General features: G+C 40.8%; 1 long non-coding RNA gene across 1 annotated transcript; it reads right to left on the reverse strand.

Moving 5' to 3' along the window:
* Positions 1–379: 379 nt before the first annotated feature.
* LOC125246682 lies at positions 380–4781 on the reverse strand. The gene is made up of 3 exons (XR_007179936.1): positions 2776–4781; positions 2513–2681; positions 380–2335 (listed from the first exon to the last, which is right to left on the reverse strand). It is a non-coding gene; the product is annotated as an uncharacterized LOC125246682 (long non-coding RNA).
* Positions 4782–6502: the final 1721 nt, after the last annotated feature.

Raw genomic sequence — 6502 nt, forward strand, 5'->3', positions numbered from 1 at the left:
TTGTAGCATTATACACTACCGTTCATAAGCGGGCTCTGGAGTGGACTCACTGGCTGGAGCGGGCTCTGGAGTGGACTCACTGGCTGGAGCGGGCTCTGGGGAGGCCTCCGGGTCTTGAGGGATGGAAGCCTTCCTCCTCCTCTTCCTCTTTTTAGATGTGGGAAGCGGAGACTCAGTGCCCACCTCCTCTGAGGCCTCTGGAGCGGACTCACGGGCTGGAGCTGGCTTTGGAGCGGACTTGCTGGCTGGTGCGGGCTCACGGGCTGGAGAGGATTCCCAGACTTGAGCGGATTGATGGACTGGAGCGGGTGCTGGAGCGAACTGATGGACTGGAGCAGGTGCTGGAGGTATCCGTATCTGCCCATTCCCACGCAGATACAGGTAGTTGGAGAAATTCCAAAAGTTTAACCCCCTCACCAACTCCATCTCCCACTGCGGCAGAGGTTCATCCAGACAACCGTTGAATATTTCCTTGAGCACCGCATCAGGAAGACTTAACCTCTCCGCCCGTGACCAGAACTTCTGGGTGAAGGCCCTCACCTCCATTCTCCTCTGCCGAAGTTTGGTCAGACAGGACCGCCCCTCCCCAACCCCAGCAGATGGCCGGATCTTTCCGCTGCTGGATCCTTGCATGGTGGTTTGTTCTGTCACGGGTTGCACACAAACAAGATGGTAAGGATCCAAGTGCAGCGTATTTTATTAAAGGGTAATCCAAAGTCGAGATCCAGAGAACAGGCAAGGGTCAAAATCCATATAACAGTCCACAAACAGAAAACCAGAGGTAACAAAAGTGCACGTAACAAATATTAACAAACCACAACCAAGGACAGAAACAACTGAGTATAAATAGACAGACACTAATGATGAAACACAAAACAGCTGGGTGCAATGACACGAGGATAATGAGTCCAGGAGTGAATTATGGGAAATGCAGTTTAAACAGGTGACAAGTCCATGTTGGAGTGCCCTCTGGTGGCTAAACAGGGCACTTCAACTCATGATCATGACAAATCTTTTGCAGGGCACTCATTGAAATACATGGATATTGTTTAACCATATGCTGTATGGTCACTTCTTCGCTCTACCAAGGTTTATAGACTACAAGATGTACACACAGGAGACCAATTGAAGGAAAACTCTGGAAGATGAGGGGAAAAACAATGAATTTAGTTCCTCCTACACATATTACCTTTCTCCTATAACCTCAATATTGATGGGAGATGTGTCTTCCAGACAGATAATGCTTCAATTCACAGAGCACAGTGTCTCACAGAATGATGAGAATGATTTACGTATTTTCTTTATTTAAGTATGAAAATTTTGTCAATCTGATTCAATGTGTTTTACAAACCCTAATTTCAACAAGGCTGAGTCAACTGTAAAACGAAAATAAAACGATTTGCAAATCATTTTCAACCTATATTAAACTGAATACTCTACAAAGACAAGCTGAAAAACTTTATTGTTAGTTAGCTAATATTAACTCATTTTGAATTTGAGGCCTGCAACATACTCCTATAAAACCTGGGACAAGATCAAGACTGGGAATGTTTGGAACATGGTTCCACAGGTTCAGTGGAAACACGTGAGTGTCATGAAAAGGACCACCCAGATTGTTATCAGTGCTCAAAGTTCAAAAGTCATGGGTGTGTGGTAGTGTACATGGCATACCCATGCCCCATGACATTCAAAATGACTGAATATTTGCAAAAAAAACCAATAAAGCTTTTCAGTTTTTTCAGTTTGAACATTAAATGTCTTGTCTTCATTGTATATTCATGAATATAGGAACTTCACTGCAATAGGGGTTGTATGATCATCACGGGCATAATTTATATGTGTATAAACACGTAAACAAACTGAGTAATAAGAAACTGATTACAATGACAAATTATTGATTTATTTGGTATAGGTAACCATGTAATAAGCAGGATAATGTGTAGCAAGGTGATTGTTATAGCGAATACAACCCCTTCAGACTGATTCAAGTACTGATCAAACTGGCGTGGTTGTATTAACACACTAATAACAACTGCGTAGCTATACATTATCCCTTACTTAACAGAAAAAAGCATAGGACGGAAATTGTTACAGACATGTATTTTGATATGTGTGTGCACATACTGAGCTTGTCCATATACACAGTAGACTGAAGTGAATTATATATACAGCTAAAAATGAGGCACCAAACACCCACAGAAGACTTTGGATGTGCAACAGTGCTCTCCATCATCATCAGTTCCTATTTAGAATGAAGCTGTTCTGGTGGCACATTGTGGCCGATACGACCTCAGTAATTCACTTGCCAGTAGTTTGTTTTTGCTTCAGCTATCACCTATTGGATAAAACAAAGACCAAATTTGATGAAGCAACAGATGAATAGCTATTTTTGGCCCATTGTGGTTTGCCCTGTGACAGCAGTACCAAGAAAATGTCCCAACTGTAATTGCTGTGTCCTATTTATTTTTATGTTGACTATGGAGTAAGATTTTAAATAATCACACACACTTACCATTAATTAACAGTTCAAAGAGAGCTTTCATCCTGTCAAGGTATTTTTCAGAATGGTCTGACAGCTGCCATTTTGGCTGGAGGACTTGTGCGGACCAGGTTTTCTGCTTTTTGGTTTTCTTTCCAATAAAGACCATGGCCTTGTACCCCAATGTGTTTAACTTTTCCACCTGAAAATAAAGATACATATTATGTAATATATACAGAAATATAAGCAATTATAAATGTCTTAAACATTGTGGGCTACAGACGTTAAACACATACCAAGACAGATGCCTCATCAATAACATGAGAGGTGGTTTGGTTTTTGTTTTTGGTTTTTTAACCACGTCTCCTTTCTGTCCTCAAATTTCAGAAGTTTTTTTGCCAGTCTTTGCTTTCTTGGCTGCACTTGATTGGCAATATTTGCAGGTCTTGGTGGCCACACCAATAGCTGCTTTGCAACCAACACATGTTGTTATTGTTGACCCTCGTGGCATCTTAAAACTAGAATAAAAAACAATAAAGATTTAATAACCAAAGAGACAAAGGATCTGCCTTATTAGGTGTTACATTATAAATGTTTGTAATTTGGCCTATTTCAGCATTATCATTAGGCAGGTGTCAGATATCAACACTTCATGTGTGTTTTACATTTTTAAACACGATACAGCACGAGATATTGTTAATGTCGATGTAGTTTATTTTAAATGACAATAAATTTCTGCCCTTGAGCCGCCAATTCGTTTTGATGACCTGTGTGTCATCAGTTGCAGTGCATTGTGGGATTTGTAGTATGAGTGAGTGGTGGGAGAGCGATTTACCGCGGGCCATTAATAATAGACGTATGAAATTATCCAGACACGGAAAAATATCTATATATGACTTTTAGTCCATATCGCACAGCCCAACTATAGATTCTATGCAACAATTACCTATACTCCATAGTTTCATATAGCTCCAAGTTGATCTCTGTTTTCATCTAGGCATTGTATTTTTGTGTGAATGATTTTACCACTTTTCTTACTGTAGCTCCTAAAGTTTTCAATTTATCATATTATTCTGACCTCGATTAGCATATTGCCGCCAACTGCAGCTAATGTTAAATGCGGTGGCTAATATAATTCCCAATAAACCCCTATGTCATTGGATACATCCCTATAAATTTATGGTGATAATTAACGAATGATGGTGTAGACGGCACTAACTAACTTTTTTATTCAGGTTCCGTTAGTATATGTATATATCACTAAGTATAAGCCTATTCATTACCTACCTTTGAGGATGAACAAGTTTAAATGGTGGGTGGCTGAAAGAGCGAACACGACCCCCTCAATCTCTTGTCAATCTGCTTGACCTCTCGCAGCTACGTTACCCACATGTAAAAACGTGATGCCACTTATGTATGTTGTTCGGGTCTGTTTGACCCGTTTTCATTTTTTTTCAAAAGAAAAATAACATGATTAATTATTTGTTAAAACTCAGACACTTTGGCCTTGGCTCATTTTCTGTGAAGAATATAAATTTATTTAATTATTTAATTATTATAAAAGGTACAGAACATTGAACTGTATAATTGCACAATTTTCATTTGGAGTGTTGCAGTTTTGCACCTTGATACTTCTTTCCTGCTATACCTCTAGTCTATTATGGTCTTAGACCTTGTAATTGACATGCAATTAGTATGCTTTTTCCACTACTGAAATAATGTTATTTACCTTGTACTCATCCAGGAACGCATCAACCAGGAATATATCATCCTCGGGGTCAAGATTATTCATTTTTCCACGCTTCCATTTCCTCCTTGTTTAACTTTTCCTGATTTTCCTTTTTCGTGGGGAATTTACGCGCCAAATCCCGTCAATGAGCTCGCACCAGACAGGAAGTTAAATGCATGGAGGTTCCGGTAGATGTCAACATTAAAACCACTCATCGTAACTTATCAACATTAGTTTCACCTGTTGCCACGGATTGATGTGTTGATCAGCAAATCAACCTCAGACGCAACGCATACAGTAGACAGGGGTTTGATCCGTCAGACGGAGCGAAATTGTAAGGAAGAGTATGTGGAATCTGGGGCCACAGCTATGTTTAGGCAATAGTAGCATCCATAGCAACCAAAACGTAGCAGTTTCACATTATTCTGGTGAGATCTGAAAAATCTTTGCAACAACGCACAAGCGAGTGATTATGTACATTCACTGAATGAATATTATGAAAATAAAATATATATTTTTTTCTTAGAATGTAATCAAACCTTATTTTGATGCAGAAAATAAAAATATTGTTCATAGCAACCAAAATGTAGCAGTTTCACATTATTCTGGCGAGATCAGAAAAATCTTTGCAACAACGCGCAAGCGAGTGATTATGTACATTCACTGAGTGAATATTATGAAAATAGAATATATCTCGCTAAAAATGTAATCAAACCTTATTTTTATGCAGAAACTAACTCAAAATATTGTCCATAGCAACCAAAACGTAGCAGTTTCACATTATTCTGGCGAGATCAGATAAATCTTTGCAACAACGCGCAAGCGAAGTGATTATGTACATTCACTGAGTGAATATTATGAAAATAAAATATATATTTCTCGCTAAAAATGTAATCAAAACTTATTTTTATGCATAAACTAACTCAAAATATTGTTTTTTTCACTAAAAAGTAGAGAAACGTCCGCCATGTTTTTTTGTTCTCACGGCCGGGCTCTCTAAAGTCACGTGACTTGGACGCAAAACAATAGGCAAAAAAAATGTAACAGTCATACAATTTAAAGGCCATTATTGTAACCCCTCTACGTTTTGCACTTTGGACCAAAGTAGTCAGGATACATTTTCATATGAGACTGGGTTGGTCAAGGGGCTGGTGAGGTCCAAATAATTAGGTACAAACCTTCTATAATATCCCGCCAGCCCCAAGAACTGTCTCACCTCCTTTTTGGGACACGGACAGGTCGCAACTGCTGCTGTCTTGTCAATTTGGGGACGCACCTGTCCATGTCCCAAGTGGAAACCCAGATACCTTACTTCCACCCGCCCAATTGCACACTTCTTCGGGTTGGCCGTGAGTCCAGCTCCTCTCAGCGATCTCAACATGGCCCTCAAATGCTGCATATGCCGCTGCCAGTCATTACTAAATATAATTATATCATCAAGATAGGCAGCAGCATACGCAGCATGGGGCCGTAAAATCCTATCCATGAGACGCTGAAAGGTAGCCGGAGCCCCGAACAGCCCGAACGGAAGGGTGACAAATTGGTGTAATCCAAACGGCGTGGTGAAAGCTGTTTTTTCCTTAGATAAATGGAGACAAGGGGATCTGCCAATAACCCTTTGTTATGTCCAGTGTCGAATAAAAGCGAGCCGTACCAAGCCAATTAATGCAGTTCGTCCACCCATGGCATTGGATACGCGTCGAATTTCGACACAGCATTGACCTTACGGTAATCCACACAGAACCGAACCGAGCCGTCCGTTTTCGGAACTAAAACTATCGGGCTCGCCCAGTTACTGTTGGATTCTTCTATTACTCCCATGTCAAGCATTGCCGCTAATTCTGCCTTGAACCACTTTTTTCTTGTGTTCAGGCAAACGATATGGCCGGCTGCGAACTACCACGCCCGGCTCTGTCTCAATGTGGTGCTGAATTAGATTAGTACGGCCAGGTAGGGGCGAGAACACGTCTGCAAATTCCGCTTGTAATTTAGTGAGATCAGTGAGCTGGGAGGGTGAGAGGTGATCTCCTCCTGGAGCCAGCGCGAGAGATTGTGTTTTGACATTCATCTCTGGCCCAAGATCATCCTCTCCTCCAATCACCGTCGCCAGCATCACTGTCTCCGCCTCATTCCATTTTTTAAGGAGATTGAGGTGATATATCTGACGTGCCCCTCTCCTATCTGACCGTATTACTTCATAATCGAGATCTCCAATTTGCCGTGTGACCTCAAACGGTCCTTGCCACTTTGCAAGTAATTTTGAGCTTGACGTGGGGAGCAATACAAGCACTTTA

This window comes from Megalobrama amblycephala, linkage group LG15 (genome assembly GCF_018812025.1).
Source record: "Megalobrama amblycephala isolate DHTTF-2021 linkage group LG15, ASM1881202v1, whole genome shotgun sequence".
NCBI lineage: Eukaryota > Metazoa > Chordata > Actinopteri > Cypriniformes > Xenocyprididae > Megalobrama > Megalobrama amblycephala.